Consider the following 18,340-nt stretch of genomic DNA (forward strand, 5'->3'; position numbering starts at 1 on the left):
TCATGACTCACAAGATGAACATGGAGCCCCACGCCCAGAAGTTAAGGGAAGAGGGAACAAGTGACACACAGAATCCCCAACCCCACTTGCTATAGACTGTGGGAGAGCTCTCTCACCTCTCCTGGCTTGGGGGAGTAGTTCTTCTTTCTCCTTAGCTGTTGCAATGAAAACATATCCTCCTATTTCAACTATTATTATTTATTACATATATTACCATGGCACATAGGAACTCTCATCATTGACGAGGACCCAACATACTTTAACCACAGCTTACAGCTGCCATGGAATTTTGTCTTAAAGTGTAAGATTTTGGGTTGTTCCTCCCAAACGGGCCATAGCAGTAAGGAGAATCCCTTCCAGAATACCCACACAACCCTCATCACTCCTCTTTCAAGACAACGGGCCAAAGGCTGCTCTCAGGTACATGGGTGCTCTCCCATTGACTTCAGTAGGGCTACACTACTGTAAATGAGAACAGAAGTTGGCCCAAGATGTGGATGCTTGCCACTCCTGATGATGTCAAATGGACTTCATTCATCCACTCCAGGGCAGGTGTGAGGCTCTGAGGTTGACTGATCACAGGTTTGCTGTGTCAATCAGGAAACATCCTGAAACAGTAAGCAAAAATGTATAGAACATTTTAAAGGGGATTTTCACAGCTATGTACACCCTTTAAGAATGGGTCTGAAATCAGATATGCGGAAGTCTGTTAACAGGCATTCTACATGCAGACCAACATTTCCTGCTGAAAACTTGGCTAGGTGCAGAAGCACCTTTCATGGCACATTCCTATAGAATAGCATCCTGAGGTCCTTTCTATCAAAAGATGACTAGTTATCAGTAAATGCATCAGTAGCAACTGCCATAAAAACTTTATGGTTTAATAAGAACCATTGGTTAGACAAGGAAATTCCAGTTTTTATGCATATGTATTCCAATGAAAAGGAGCCCTTAAAATTAAATATCTTGATAAAGGCCAAACAATCAAACAGAAGCCTCTTTTTTAGCCCTTTCCTCACAGGTTAGCTAATCTATATACAAATGGTCAAACAAAATACCTTATTCTGTGCCTAGAACAAATAAATGTCTAAATCCTGTTATTACACCACATAGAAGAACAGCGAAGTGAGGTCCACAATGTATCCCTCGAGCAGGTGTCCTTTTTCAGGGAATACACCAGACAGTTCACTGCTCTCTCTCATATAGCTTTGTCAAGGGCAACATTTACCCAGTACTGAATATTAAAATAAGTATATGACAGACAATCACACAAACAAATAAGAGTTTATTTCAGCCATGTATAATGAAACAGTGTCAGTTGTGAATAATGATCAAGAAGAGAAGCTGCATATTTTTGGGACTTATAGAATCATAGTAAAGGACGGCTGGAAGAGACCTCAAGAAGTTATCAAGTACAGCCCCGTGCACTGAGGCAGGACGAATTTATACTAGACTATCCCTGACAGGTTTTTGTCCAACCTGCTTTTAAAAACCTCCAATGATGGGGATTCCACAACCTACCTTTGATGCTTGTTCTAGAGTTTAACTCCCTTATAGGTAGAAAGTTTAATAACCTAAACCTTCTTTAAGCCCATTACTTCTTATCTTATGTTCAGTGGACAGGGGGAACACCATCCTCTTTATTACAGCATTAAACATATTTGAGGACTGTTATCAGGATCCCCCTAAGTCTTCTTTTCTCAAGACTAAACATGCCCAGTTTTTTTAACCTTTTCCCCAGGTCAAGTTTTATCATTTTTTGTTGCTCCGCTTTGGGTTACTCTACAATTTTATCCACACCATTCCTGAAGTGTGACACCAGACTTGGACACAGTACTCCAGCTGAGGGCTCACAGTGCCAAGTAGAACAGGAAGAAAAAAAAGAGAAGGAGATCGTTCAGGCAAGATGGTGCTACAAGGGAGTTCAAAGATCAAAATGGCAGCAGATTAATTTACTACTGCTAGCTAGCCAAGGTTTTTCCAAAGTGCTTTCCTGGCACGTTAGTTAAGTGTTATACTGCAATAAAGTGCAGCCCCTATACAATCATTCTGTCAAGTAACTATATAGACAACATTAGGTATCAGTTTGGTAATGCTGACTTTGTTTTAAATATACAGACCAGGAAATTGTTTTTACAGAAAACTTATAGAAACAGGATGTGATTTTCAAAAGAGCCTAAGTGACTTAGGTACATGACTCCTATTGACTTCCACTGGGATTTGTGTGCCTATGTCACTCTGGAGCTTCAGAAAAAGTCATATCCAAAGGATATGAATATGGATAGAAAGCAAGAAGAGGAAATGGTAATATACTAGCTAAATCCCCAGCTTTACACTACTGGAGCACACCAAATATTTTGTTGTAAAAACCCATGTGGAATGACTAGATAATCCCAGGAGAGTGGAGTTCACTTCCAGATAATATCTAGAAGAAAAGCAACAACAAAAATCAGCTCCCATTAATCAGAAGCTGATATGTTCACCTCAGATTGGCTATAAATTGGTTCAGTTGTAAATTGTTTGTAAGTTATTTCAGAACCCTAGGTTAAGAGAGCTGCCTAAATATAATAATGTCTTGAGAGACTTGGTAGAGAATAGATAAGTTATTACAAGGACTCTGCAGAAAACATATTGTTTTAACATTTCTCAGTGGAGCAGCTTTATTTCTCTTTGGGTTTCTGCAAAGACCTGCTGTCCCTCACATTGCATGAGCAAAAGCATTTTTAATAGATTACTCTGGAGAAACAGGAAGCTAAAAGTGGAAAAATTAATCTTTTTTCTTCTTGCTGTAGCTACAAAATATTAAACCTAATTTTGCATGACAATTTTACACATAGAGGCTCGTATGGAAGGTATAGAATGCAATTGTTTACCTCTAATACCTATAAAATGTTTTAGAATCTTTTTTTGCAGTTATCAACATGTTTCTATTACATTTAATGTCACTGAGTCAGCTAGTGGACTGGACAGGTACCTTACTTTACAACTGAAAGATGAGAGTTCAAATGCTACAGGTTTGTTAGTTCCATACATGTTATATGATTAGACTATTTTTCTTTCACTATAACATAAGAACAGCCATACTGGGTCAGACTAATGGTCCATCTAGCCAAATATCCTGCCTTCCGATAGGGGCCAATGCCAGGTGCTTTAGAGGGAATGAACAGAACAGGTAATCATCAAGTGATCATCCTCTGTCTCCCATTCCCAGCTTCTGGAAAACAGAGGCTAGGGACACTTCAGACCATTTTGCATCCCTGCCCATCCTGGTTAATAGCCATTGATGGACCTATCCTCCGTGACCTTATCTAGTTCTTTCTATAACCTTGTTATAGGATTGGCCTTCACAACATCCTCTGGGCAAGGAGTTCTGCAGGTTGACAGTGTGTCATGTGAAGAAATGCTTCCTTTGTTCGTTTTAAACCTACTGCCTGTTAATTTCATTTTGTGACCCCTAGTTCTTGTGTTATGAGAAGGAGTAAATAACACTTCCTTGTTTACTTTCTCTACACCAGTCATGATTTTATAGACCTTTATCCTATCCCCTCTTAGTTGTCCCTTTTCCAAGATGAAAAGTCTCAGTTTTATTAATCTCTCCTCATGTGGAAGCTGTTCCATACCTCTAATCATTTTTGTGGCCCTTTTCTGTATCTTTTCCAATTCCAATATTGTATATCTTTTTGAGATGGGGTAACCAGATCTGCATGTAGTATTCAAGATGTGGGCATATCATGGATTTATAAAGAGGCATTTTCTGTTTTATTATCTATCCCTTTCCTAATGAATCCCAACATTATGTTAGCTTTTTTGACAGTTGCAGCACATTGAGTGGATGTTTTCAGAGAATTATCCACAATGACTCCAAGATCTCTTTCTTAAGTGGCAACAGCTAATTTAGACCCCATCATTTTATATGTATAGTTGGGATTCTGTTTTCCAATGTGCATTACTTTGCATTTATCAACATTGAATTTCATCTGCCATTTTGTTGCCAGTCACCCAGATTTGTGACTTCCCTTTGTAATTCTTCGCAGTCTGCTTTGGACTTCGCTATCTTGAGTAGTTTTGTATCATCTGCAAATTTTGCCACCTCACTGTTTACCCCCCTTTCCAGATCATTTATGAATATATTGAACAGTACCTGTCCCACTATAGACCCCTTAGGGACACCACTATTTACCTCTCTCATTCTGAAAACTGACCATTTATTCCTATCCTTTGTTTCCTATCTTTTAACTAGCTACTGATCCATGAGAGGAGCTCCTCTCTTATACCATGACATCTTAGTGGTGAGGGACTTTGTCAAAGACTTTCTGAAAATCTAAGTACACTATATCCATCAGATCACCTTGTCCACATGCTTGTTGACCCCCTCAAAGAATTATAGTAGATTGGTGAGACATGATTTCTCTTTACAAAACCCATGTTGACTCTTCTCCAATAAATTGTGTTCATATATGTATCTAATAATTCTGTTCTTTTCTATAGTTTCAACCAATTGGTCTGAACTGAAGTTAGGCTTACTGGCCTGTAATTGCCAGGGTTACCTCTGGAGTCTTTCTTAAAATTGGCATCACATCAGCTATCCTCCAGTCACCTGGCACAGAATCTGATTGAAATGATAGGTTACATACCACAGTTAGTATGCAATTTCACATTTGAATCCCTTCAGAACTCGGGTGAATGCCATCTGGGCCTGGTGATTTATTACTGTTTAATGTATCAATTTGTTCCAAAACCTCCTCTAAAGATACTTCAATCTGGGACAGTTCCTCAGATTTGTCACCTAAAAAGAATGGGTCAGGTTTGGGAATCCCCTTCACATCCTCAGTCATACGAAAAATACATACAAATATACAAGAAATAAACATATAATCAACTTTCTTAAAAACTGAATATAAAAAATCTGACACCCTAATTAAAATAGGAGAGAGAATAGTTCCAAAAATCACCAGGTATTAACATTATAAGGGCTAATTTAAAAATTGAAACAATGTATATAAATGGACAAGTTATAGAAGACACAAAGGGAGCTTAAATCCTATCTCCCTTCCCAGGACCTCTGAAAATGTACTATTAATATTACTTAGCACTTTGCAAACACTAACTAATACATTTTCACATCACTACCACGAGGAAAGTAAATAAGCAGCAGTAGTCACATTTCACAGATGAGAAAACAGAAATACAGGGTGAATTCTTGGCCCTGTTGGAGTCACTGGGAGTTTTGCCATTGACTTTGATTTCACACCCAAGATGAAATGGACTCTTTTATTTTAGTGTAACTAAGATCAGAATTGTGCCCAGAGAGGTCAAGATTCTTGTACAAGGCCACAAAAGCAATTCAGTTTCAGAGCCAGGATCAGAATTGAGGAATTCTTGATTGCCCACTCCCCTAGATCACTTTACCTCTATTCTAGACCAAGATGCCTCCGTGAATATAGATTTAGGAAATAAAAGGCGCACATTTTGCCCTGACTGTGTCTCCATTAATTTGATCATTTACTGAATTGGATATTTCTGTCAATAACATCCCTTGACATGCCTGATTCCTTAAAATGCTAAATACAGTATTTTGATGGCCACATACACAGAAACAAACACTTTTAAAAATCACAGCACCTTCATTCTCTTTGAGAACAAACTACATACCCATTCATTTTCTGTTTACTCTGCACAAAAGAGGTAATAGACTTTATTTTCTAGAGGTACCTTAGTTTCTAATTCTCCACTTAATAATAATAATTAATCTCCAATAGATAAAGCTCAAGAATGGAATTAATATATTACATTTTAATTTTGCTGTCAAATTTAAAAAGGATGATATGAAATCATGTAGATAACGAGGAAATGAATGGCAGTGATTCCTTGAATACCTTATTTATTTGAGAGTTTGTAGTCTGGAGTTTAGAACTATGACAACTGTAATGTTGGTCGAATGAAGAGGGTTTTGTTGTTACTTGTAAACAAATTTGTACATTTATTTTCCATAAATATTTTGAATGAGCCTTTTCCCTACATGCTTTGACAATAGTGGGCTTCATCCTGCAGTCATTATTCCTAGTGCTATCAGTGTGGGTTGTGTCTGAGAAAGGACTACAGAATTGGACCTATAAACAGCTAATCTGGGCCCCAATCCTCCAAAACATTAGTCAAACCACTCGTTGGTATATATAGGGCTAGTTGCGAGGGTATTTGCAGGATCAGGCCCATGTTCTTCTCTTGTGTTTTCCTACATCCCTAGGAGATCTGCAAATAGTGAAAACACTTTTCAAAGTCTGCAGTGTGGATGTAGCAAATTAGTTGATTTAGATATGAATGTGCTATTGTATGTTGTTATTGCTCTAGATTTAAATTCAGTTTCATTATCAGGTATTGTGAAAAGTTTATTGGACTTCAAAATGACACTGTGTCTACTATTGTGCGGTAACTACTTCACTAGTGTTAAATCTGTTCATATAAACCAAAACTGATAACAGTATTTAATGAGTTAGTGTGATTATAGACGAACAGACCTTGAATATGGAAAAGGTGTTTGACAAACGTAATGATCAACGAATAAAAGTACTGTGTATAAAAAAGTTTTAAATTGTCCATTTTACTTCACGATCTTAAACTACAAAACATAAAAAAGTGTGTATATTTATACAATAAGTTCTTAAAATATTAGATACAATGGGTGAAGTCCTGTCCCTACTGAGGTCCATGACAAAACTCCCATTGAGTTCCATGGGGCCATGATTTCACACAATGGTTTTCGATTAAAGCATTTAAATTAAATTAAATTCAAACATCAGTTTGCCTCTTTACTCAGGAATGCACTGTGAAATTATGTCACAAATCTTCAGGGGAAAGTGAGTGGGCCAAATTCACCTCATTTATACCAGTGACACTACACTGAAGTCAACAGAGTTGCATCGGTATAACAAGAATTTAGTCTGGCACTACAAATCAAGAAGAGTGCACTAGCACAAGTCTCGAGGAAAGAAATAAGATTTGATGTCTTAATGTCTTAAATTTATATATTATTATTTATTAACAAAATATAAATACTAGAAGTCATAGTGGAACAAAATAAGGAGCTAGATACTATTCACAAAATACCTACAAACACATCTCAATTTTCTCAAGTGTCTATTATCCTGAATCATTCACTGAATACTTTTGAGGAATAAGTTTTGGTCTATAGATAGTTTGCATAAGTTCATAGACTGTACTGAAAATTTCTAAGTCTGAGTTTTATTGGTTAGTATTCACTGGAGACATCAATCATATGTAGGGCTTCTGATTTTAGGTTTTAATCTGCAAACTTGCTCGTCTACACAGAGCAGTAATGCTGATGCCGGGGATGTGATTTCTAAAGAACACTAAAACATTGTGCATTAATTGGTCCATGTAGACCAATTGTCAATTACTATTCCACAGGATTCAAATATTATATCCTTATTATAATTATTACAATTATAATTACAATTATTATTAAAATTACAATTGTGTAGAAGGAAAGTAATTTAATATTGTAACGGGCAGGAAAACAATACAGATGTCGGGCCAAATTCTGCTCTCAATTACACTAGTAAAGATCTGGAGCAACTCCATAGTGTAACAGATCGGAATTTGGTGCTGGAGGAATTCATTTTCAGAATGCTACATTTCCCAGGACTTGGGGGCTTTCAAAACTATTAAGGCTGAAAATAATATAACCCAGCTACTATTTGCATCAGCTTTAAACTCGATGCTAAAGGAATTCAAAACAAACCAATACTGTTTGCTTATCTTTCAGTTTTAAAGTTTGTCTTTTAACATGGAGACTTTTAATTGTGCCTTTTAGTTTGTACCAGCTCCACATTATTGTTAAGACAAATGAACTTAGAAATTGACTTTTAAAAAAGTAGGTGCAGCACTGACATACATACTACATATTGCAGTCCCCTTAAAAGGTGCTTTGATAAAATTAGAGGATGTGTTACTATCTTCTCTTTACTTACTTACACTGTAATTAAATGTTATTTAATTACCCAGGCAATTGAAAAGATTTAAGAGTGGGCACTGCATTGTGATCACACTCCAGAAGATTGCACACACAGAAAATTTATACATACAACAGGATACAATTTAAGTATTAACAGTCTCTATTGATATATTGGAGCTCAAATCCAATGGCCAAATGCTAAAGATTTTATTCAGTTATCATTGAGTCCCTTAATGCAAGTATGCATTTAGACAGTGGGAATTTGCCTAGGAAGGAGTGGAAACAGAGTAAAGATCTTAGTATTTAGGATGGATGAGCTTTCTGTATGTGAGGATTCGTATTTCTCAGGGACTGATGTGGGGTAGATCACAGAACGTGTCAACAATCTGAAATGGAAGGTATACAGCAAATGTGTGCTATTTTCACTCTACAATAGAGTCCCATGCCACAGGCCTCTGCCGGCCACCCTCACCGGCAGGGTCACTGAGGCAGCAGCTGTGGTCTTTTCCTCATCACCACAGCTCCATGCTGGTTTGGATCCAACACATGCGCAGTGAGCAGGAGAGAGGGAGCTTCACTTCCTGAAACCCCTGCACTGTATCAGCCTCAGGGGCTAGGAGGAGAAACTGCAGAGGAACCTTTAGCCCTGCTGGAGGCACAACATCCACAATGGGGCCACAAGTGGGGGCATTACATCTGCAACCAACTCCACATGTTCGGGGCCAGGAATCCTCTCTCTGCCTCTGCTTTGTGCCTAGTTATAACCCATTCTGCAGCAAACAGGTCCGCACATAGAAAGTGAAGGCCAGAATTGTGATTTAAGGAGGACAAGACTTTACTCAAAGTTAAAATCTAACCTTTCTCCCAGTTTTGTTCAATTGTGGGAGAAACGCAGTTCAAAGTTGAATTGCTGAATATCAAACTATAAAGGGGAAGGCACAAGAATCTGTAGAACAGAAACTGTCCCTGTCTGGAGGGATTAATGTCTGAGTGGTGTATTCCTATGATTTCAGTTCCAACTTTTTGCTAGCTCTGCATTTTTTAAATTATTTTTCAGTCAGGCCATTCTAGAAGGGTTAAGAATGGCTGCTAACTGACCCTTGACTTCAAAATACCCATGGACCTGCTGACCGACTGGCTGCATTTTTTAGATCTGAGCACATTCTGAGCCTGAAGTTACTGGAATGGGCAGGTTTTTCATTTCTCCAACAGTGACCTCATCAGACCACATTTGGTGATGTCAATGACTTCAGAAGAAGAATACTCTATTGTGATTCAATAAGAAGCTCCTAAAAGAAGCTAAAATGAACTAAAAGAAGAAAGTTTTCTGCTAACTTGCTTGCTTTCGGCTTGTTTGCCTGCCATGGCTGTTGTTGAGGCCATTGGTTGCTGGTCTCTGGCTATATGTTGCCACCATACCTCACAAAGAGGCCAGTGCTTCTTCCACCCACCTAGTTGGCCACCGAAGGGTAAGATTCCAACAGCATGCAACATTTAAGATACATCTACAAGCAAGTAACCTCTAACCAGCAATTTCATCAACATTAAACCCTGGAACCAATAAGACTGCAGCGTAATCTTTTCAATTAGATACCTGATTCCTGATGTTGAATGAAGCCACAAGAGTCACAACAATCTCCTGCAAAAGTATCAACCTTTTTTATTTGGTTTGGTTTTCCAAATGTCTATTAGTAGAAGAACATTTCTACCTCAGCCTTCTTGCATTGGTTTTTAACTCCAGCAGATAGCTGGTAGTGAGTGTGAGTGCTTGGCTAGAACCCACAGAATTTGAGAAAAGTGACTATAGAATAGTTCCTCAAATAGCAATACCAGCCCTAGGTTAAACATCCTTGCTATTGAAAAGATTACACACATTTCATGGGTTAGGAATCATATGTTTAATCCTGAGAAATCAGGTTATTTCACCTAGTTTTCTTACATTTAATATTCAAACAACAAGATCTGTCATCCTGAATTATATTGGAATGTTTCATTGTAACCCTATAGTGCAGGGGTGGCAGGGAGAGACGAGATTGGCTATCACCTAATCACCATTAACTCAGGCAAGCTAGCTCAGATGGCATCAGATCTGAAACCTCCACATTAGCTTTAACTTGGGAATGATTTGATCCTTCCTGCATCAGCTATTTGGCTGGATTCTAAATATATCAACTGGCACTGAGATGGATAATGCCCTGTTATTTGGGGGGCTGATAACTAGATAAGAATGCTGCCTTATCAAATTATTAAATAGAATTTATAAGGAATGGCTGGTTTAATCAACCTGATAATTAGACTAATTTGATTATTAATATTAATTCACTTTCTTTTCATTTTAATTTTTATTTATTGTATTTTATACTCATTTTTAGTAATTTAGTTTAGATAATGAAATATATAAAAGTTGGAAACCCATCTGGTTTAGATGTTCTTCCTCCCCCCAAATGTCAGAGTCCTCAATTTGAGGAATCACCATCTCTAGCAGTGGTCCATAAAACTGCACCTATAATCTTCCCATAACTGGTGTCTGAACTGGAACACTGTTGGGTTTTGAGGGAAAGTTGACTTATGTATTGATCATTTCTTTCAATAAGCAATGTGGGTTCCAGAACCTCTGAGGGCCAGGTGTGGTGGATAGGAGCTGGTCAACCTAAAGACTGACCAGTTCCCCATAATAAATCTATACTCCTCACACGGTTATTGAGAATTCCATACCAGTCAATGGCATTGCACCAAGAACAAATTTGGTCCACCAAATGAAACTCCACAGCCTGATTAGAACTGATAATCTCTCTCTCAAGAATTTAGTCATGTTACTCCCATTTATTTTAATGGGAGCTAATTGATTAACATCCTACTCATATAGTCAGAGTTTAAAGCAAGAGGGGACAACCAGATCATTTAGTCTGACCTCCGGTATATTACAGGCCACCAACACCACCCAGCACCTGCACACTAAACCCAACAATCAAAATTAGACCAAAATATTACAGCCCACAGGAAACTAGACTATTATGTGCCACAGGCAGAGAATAGGAGGAACCAAGATGCACTAGTGCCTGAGGCCCCTGCAATATCAGGGAAACAATTATGTTAGAGATGCCCAGATAATCCTGGCAAGTGATCTGCACCCACACTCTGCAGACGAAGGCAAAAAACCTCAAGGCCACTGCCAACCTGTCCTGGGGCAAAATTCCTTCCTGACCCCACATGTGGCGATCAGTCAGACCCCGCGCATGTGAGCAAGAGGCAGCCAGCCAAACATCTGAGAACAAATGGTTGGTGCCACCTCAGAATGCTGGCACACCCTATCCCATGTTCCCATCTCCGGCTGTGGCCATTCCTAACGCGTCAGAGGAAAGAGATTAAAAAACAAACAAAACAGAATGCATGGAGGGAGGGGGGAAGAGACCCTTTCCTGACTCCCTGCAGGTGGCCAGCTGAAACCCTGCAACATGACCTTTTAGGAACACAAGACACAGGTCAGAAGTTAGCCTCAGGGTTGCTGAGCCCTGCCCCTCATCACAGGCATCCCTATCATACAATCACACGCATTAATTTTCAGCTCTCTTAAAACTAATGCTTTTTAACTTACCTTTATCTTGTATTGAAATGTAGATAGAACTGAATGTCATACTCCACTCCTCAGCCATGAAGGGCGCTTGGCAGGTAGTTATGGATCAAATCAGCATCTTCCAACACCTGCAGGTATATTTGTTTTTATGTTCACCTTCATTCATACCAACAAATACTCTATGGATCGTTTCTTTCTGTGGGGAGTAATCATACAAAAGAAACCTGAGGAGAATATTATTATTATTATTACACTAATAAGTATGGTGCTAACTGCATTAAGCAAATTGGCACTTAGTATCATTTCAGAAAGCACACAATTATATTCTGTAAAAGGATTAGATTCAGCTACTGAATTAATATTAAAGCAGCTGCATATGGATCATTTTGTCTTTAATGCTTATAGTTTTCAAATCAAATTTTACCAGCTCAGCTATATAAATAAAATGAAACTATATTCACCATATCTATACACATTTTCTGTCTGTCTGTCTTCCGCTAGAAGAATAATGCAATGTAGATGAATTTACACCGCACCAGTGTTATTTTCCCACTTATATCCTTTCCTCTAAGGACCTCAAAACATTTTACTCAAATGAATTACATGTTACAACACCTCTTTGAGGTAGGTGACTTGTTATGCTCATGCTATAGATGGGTAATTTGAGATACAGAAAGGTAAAGCAACTTGCCCCAAGGTCACAGTTTACTCAGTGGTAGAAACAGAAAAAGAACTGAGGAATCAGGACTCCTAGTCCTCAACCACTGGACAGGATCTTTCATTATGGCAGGAAAGATGCATCACTGGGAAAGTATTAGAGTTGGTTAAAGTTCTCTGTATTTTGAGTTTGATGTTTGGGGTGAACAACTCTGAAAAACACGGTAGGAATTGTTACAATGCAACGAGGAACGTGTGAGGCCTTTTGTTTTGTTTTTAGAACTAAAAATTTCAAACATATGTTTTGATATAATTATCTATTAAAAATGTATGAAACCATTAAAATGAGCTAGTAAAAATAGCTGACACTAAAACTTAGGGGACCTTCTACAATCCCTACTGTGAATGAAAGATTTAGCCCGAGTAACAGCAGCTTTAAACCATCAGGGCCTCATAGGAACCCTGTTGGTGGAAAATATCTGAGAAAGAAACATCTTCTGCAAGCCTGGTCCTACTCCCTCCTGAGCCAGCCATCTCAAAGTCCCCCTGTGGAGCCAGAACTTACGCTCCTGGGGCCCTACAACTTGACTTGCTGTAGGGAGAGGATCTAGATATCTAATAAGAAAGTTACATTTTGGGGTACAGAGGGCTGTGTTGCAATACTGATGTGCAGGAGTTTATTCCCAATATTGTAACTTCTAGGCAGGCCATGCTATTGCAATGCTCCTTAAAGTTGGTAAGGCTCAGGACCATTCTGATTGCTAGTGGTAACAAAATCTAGCTAAGGGTATGATACTGAATCCAGAGCTAAGGGTATGATACATGAGCTTACATTTAAAAATACATTAGTGGTCTTTCTGGTTGGAGCCTGGTTGCTGTGGTCTGGTAACACAACTCCAAATGGCTCATTTTCTCTATCATCTGAATTCAACACATAAAAAAATTCCTGATTCATAGCTCTAGAGAACATAGTTCTCCACAGAACAAATACAACAAGGTTAGCAGCAATACCCACTGCACAAGGGCTGAGGAGGGGAGGCCAAAACCCAAACCAGCCCCAGCCAGCAGAATTCCTTGTTCTCTTGTTCCAGGAGGTAAGCTGACTTTCTTCCATTCCATTAAGCAGCAGGTCAGAGAAGGCACAGTTTAACCAAGGTCATAACCAAGGCCTTTACCTCAGAGTCTTGAATCAGAGCAACAAATCTTACAGTCAGAAAACAAAGTCGTTAATGCCTAAGTCAGGTTGGGGCCTTCAGCTCATAGCAGCCAACATGGCTGCTGGCCCTTTCTCTCTCTGTCTTGCTTAGCTTCCTTCTCCTGTTTAAATATAGCCCCAATCCCAAGACGGAGCAGTGTGCTCCCTGATGGCACTCAAACTGTTCTGTAGGTAAGCTTCAGCCTATCCCTTACAGGGGTAGTACACCCTGCCCTGCACATCAATGTGCCTCATCTCTGTTTTGGAAGGCTTACCTTTTGAGGGTGAGAATTCAGTCACAGAAAATTGGTCAAAGGCTGTTGATTCCAATGGGTTTGATCAACTGTAGAATTTGACCCAAAACGCTTATTCAATGCTTGACCTCTTATGAGACTGCCAAAAAAGATGCTACACCACCACTAGGGAAGAAAAAATAATGCAGCTAGCATGGTGGTTTCTGTGATGGGGACATGCGTTCAACAAGAATTGAAGCAAGCTCACTAACTTATTGACCAATCATGAGATGGCCTTTCATACACTACCACCAAGGGCTGGATTTGAACTAGAGACGAGAGAGATGTATCTCCCTAAGCAATTAAGCCCTTGGTGTCCAAAGAACTATTTTTGACCTTGCAAATTGTGGGCAAGAATTTAGAATAGAGTGAAGACTTTTTTATTTATCAAAATTGTGGTGTCTGATTTATGTTTTCTTTAGGGTTCATTCCAGTATTCTTTCATCTCTCATTAAAAGTCAGTGGGACCTGGGCACCTAAGTGCCTAGGTCATTTTTGAAATATATGTTTTACAAAATTGTACCCTCAATCCACTTAAAAACGGACACCAAAGACCTTCCCTTTTGACCAGCAAAACAGACAGTAATGCCTATATGAAACCTTCTTACAGTCTCTATTAGAAATTAATCCTGCAACCTGTTAAATCAGTTGTCAGCATGGGATACATTGTTTACAAACTAGCTAGCTTGTCCCCTATTACTATTTGCTTTTCAAATTAGATTAATCCTGAAATGCTAAGAATATGCATATTTGCTCCAGTAATTACTGCCAGCTCCAGCGTGTCTGTCTTTGTGCACGCTGAAGGCAAATAGATTTTTCTAGTTCCATTTTATCTTTGTAGCAATTATTTTCCTCTAGCTTTCCAAAACTTTTCAGCATCCTGTCAGTTTGCAACAAGATGACGAAAGTGAGCAATACTCAAACAGTGAGATGTACTTATCAAGGTAAAAACTCCTTCAAACTGCCTGCAGAGACTGATACATTCCTACTTTCAGGTAAGAAAGTACATTGAGCTATATGTATAAAAGACTCATACATTCACAAAAAAACACACTGTGAATAGCAGAAACTAAAGAATGCATTGGGATGAATGTGCAGTCAAGAAAAATAAAACAGATCATAACAAACTAACAGATAACTTGAAGATTATAGAAGACATCTTATTGCTTTAGGGATGAAGCCAATTTAAGTGGAATGTACTACTAGCTATGCTTTTTTTTTTTGGAGGTACATTGTTCACCGAAGGAAAGAAATTATTAAACATTTTGATTTTTAGTTCAAATTGTTTAACTGTAAGGTCAGAGCTTAACTGCTCCCCTTTGGTAGTACGTGACAAATATTGCATACATTCATTTATACACAATGAACTAGAGACGAGCTGGGACAAATTCTCAACCTTCAGGTTTGTTCAGATCCAGCTCTAGATCCAAATTCTATTGTTAGTCTGAATTCTTTTTTGGGCTGAACTACAATCCCAGATCAGAACACCCTCAAACTCTAGGAAAGTTGCACCCAGATCCTTAATGCGCAGCTTGGGCCCATTTCTCATGTACACAGTCCACTAGAATTCCCAGAGAACTCAACCACTTATATGTTGGAATCCTGTGTGTGTCCTTTTTTCTCACTAGGATTTGTGAACTCAGGATTAGTGACAGGTAAATCTCAAAAGGTTCACAAAAGATTTCAAAGTATGGATGTTTATTCAAAACTTAACCTATTTGGTCTGGTTATTGGATTGAAAAAGACTCATGAGAGATTCCCCATACTTTCCAAAAACACAATTAAAGTGTTCTTGTAGTACTTCTTCTTTAGCACTTCCACTTCCAGTCCAGGAAAAACCACACATGAAATGGAAAGGAGAGAGAGTTGGGTCCAACCTGCAAAATAGGGAGTTCAGAATCCAAACCTGAGGGACAGGGTGATCAAATTTGGGATTTGATTCAAGTCCATCTCTAGAAAAAAAAATTATGACTGAATATTTCCAGATCTCAAAGATTCAGGTACAGTTCAAAGTTTGGTCACAGGTTCAGGTAGGTTCTTATTTTATCCAAACCTGCTAGCATACCCATTCGCGTTCAGAATTTAAAACCGTGTATACAGAAAAATTAAGACCTTAATAGAACAACTCTCAGCAGGCATTTCTGAAACATATAAGCAACCATAAAGTATCCTCTGCCTCTATTGCTATGCTTTTTAGCCATGGCATGGCAGCAAATGCAGAAATAGAAATGTATTAATTGTGGCTGAGTACAAAGGGCCTAATTCCCCAATACTTTAAGGCATAAAACCCATCAACAGCTGTAGCTAGGCAGCATATCTGTAATGAAGAATTTCAATGCAGTCAATGCTACAAGCTTTCCAATAGGACACATATCCAGTTATTGATCTGGAGCTGAAGGATGGCCAAATGCATAATGAAAGTGACTTTGCAGGTTATTATAAACCAAACACCACTCCAAGCCACTTGATTGGATTTGGGATATTTTCCCATGAAAATACATTGAAAGAAAATAGTCGAGCAGAAATAAGAAAAGAATGGAAAGAAGTCAACCCGTGTATTACTCCTTCTAAACTTAGATACATTTCTCTAAAATTTTGAGATAACAATGTAATGAAATATATTCATTTATATTGATAATTAGTAAGAGACTATGGCTGAGACTTTCAAAGGGAATTGAATTAGGGAATCCACTCCTTTGGGCCCTTTTGTAAATCCCAGCCTATTTAAACCAGGCCTGTAATGCTTATTTTGAATTAGACTGTTTAAGAGAACAGAGCAGTTGTTGCTAACTGGTCTCAGTTAATTTTCATATATTAATAGCTTTTTCTTTTTTTAAAAGATGAGTGGGTGCAATATCTCTGTGCTTAGAACAATGACTCATTTAAGACAGAATAATTATTTTTAGGCAGACTAATTCTTGTACACAAGTTGTACAGCGGATAAAAAGTAGCACTGGGGTTGGCCCAGACAACTCTGTTATTGGGTTGACTGTCAAACCATGGGGTTGGATTTTTGTTTTGACTTTTTTGTAGTTTGTAAGTAAAAAACGTGTTTGCATATTCCTTAGGCATCCAAACTACATTAATTGAAGTTAATGGCAAAATCCCAATCCACTTCAGTGGGAGCAGGATGAGGCCATTTATATTGAAAATATAAGTGACCAGAAGACATTGTAACAGCATCTATAAAATATTTAATTATAGACTATGCGCCAGATTCTCAGCTGCTGAAAATTGATATAGCTCCATTGACTTTAATGAAGGATCTAGCCCTATATATCCTATAGGAACGTGTTCCATACAGAATATGCCAATTTATACCAGTTGAGGATCTGGCCCCATATATCCTATAGAAGCCATAGGGCTAGATCTTCAGAAGGTGTAAATTAGCATATCCGTCACCTTTGGTTAAAAAAATATTCACACTGAATTAAGAATTTTCTTTATATCAAAGCTTTCCTCAGAACAATCCATTACCTGATAACCAATGGCTTTCGTTTTCACTTATTTGAAAAGAAATCCAGCCTCACGACTCAGACACCCACTTGAATAATTTAAAATAGAAATCTGCTGCTCTGTGGTGGAGGTGGTGAAAATCTGTCTCCTCGCAGGAGAATATGATAAATATTTGTATGTATTTATTAAAAAGAAAATGTGCTGTTCACTGATGCTGCACCATTGACGTTAATGAAGGTTTTGCCACTGACTTCAGGGAGAGCCTGATTGAGCCCTAGGCTGCTATCCCAGGCTCCCAGCACAGTATCTACATTTACAACCTCAAATCCAAATTTATAACAAATAATAAACTGTTCATCCCACCATCGATATCCAACCCTCCCAATAACCCAGAGGAACGCTCTCACCTAACCTCAAGCAACCTTCTCCTCAAAGGCCTGGGGGAAAGGATGGGCCTAATGTGTCCAGAAGGCTACCCAATCTGGGCAGTAGTGAATCAAGGGGAGAAATACTTTCCAGAGTCACAGGACCTGACAGAGAATGCCATGCTATGAGGTCTTCCCCACCCATTTATAATGGACAGGCTCCAGCCCAAGTACCTTCAATAATGTCAAGTGAGGTAGGAGAAGAGAAGTGGTCTATTCAGCCAGTCAGGTCCCAGCTTAAATATGAAGTTGGAATCAGCCCTATGCATGTACATACAGCCCTCTAATAGCTATTTAGAAACAAAGTCCCTCAGGAGAGGGAGTGTCTCTTGTGTGTTTGAACAGTGGCCAGCACAATGGCACCTCAATTCCAAATGAAGCCTTTGTGCACCATCATAATGTAAATATTTACTACTACTAATAATAAATGCAACTGTACGTGCACTACAAAACCAGGGCCAGCTAGGTTTGCCTTGTTTAAATTCATGGCGGGGCTGCAAAATCAGGATCTTGACCCAATTCTGAAGATCTTAGATTTTAGATCTAAGTCATGGAGAAATTTTATATACATTAAAGTTGGTATCGTCCTCAGTTCTCTCTCTCTCTCTCACACACACACACACTCACCTTCAGAGTTTTAAGAGTTAATTTAAGGTTAGATTGTGACTGCAGACAAGGAGAAGTGCATGAGCTACACCACGCCAAGAGCAGCCCGAGCAAGCACTGAGACTCAGAAACACATCTCTCTGCCAGCAGCAAATTATGACA

The 18,340-nt window shown here is 38.6% G+C and overlaps 1 long non-coding RNA gene across 4 annotated transcripts in view; it reads right to left on the reverse strand.

Moving 5' to 3' along the window:
* The window catches only part of LOC137158174 (uncharacterized), a 126,818-nt gene that overhangs the window by 72,279 nt on the left and 36,199 nt on the right, over nt 1-18,340 (reverse strand). For 3 of the 4 annotated variants that reach the window (XR_010921315.1, XR_010921313.1, XR_010921316.1), the window contains one exon: nt 11,568-11,742. This is a non-coding gene — a long non-coding RNA (uncharacterized lncRNA). Of the gene's footprint in view, nt 1-11,567; nt 11,743-13,673; nt 13,813-18,340 lie in introns of those variants that run through there. The other variant, XR_010921314.1, reaches the window with a different exon arrangement.

The sequence above is a fragment of the Emydura macquarii genome, unplaced genomic scaffold (genome assembly GCF_026122565.2).
Source record: "Emydura macquarii macquarii isolate MOO-44397 ecotype Brisbane River unplaced genomic scaffold, CSIRO-AGI_Emac_v2 contig_1644, whole genome shotgun sequence".
NCBI classification, from domain to species: Eukaryota; Metazoa; Chordata; order Testudines; family Chelidae; genus Emydura; species Emydura macquarii.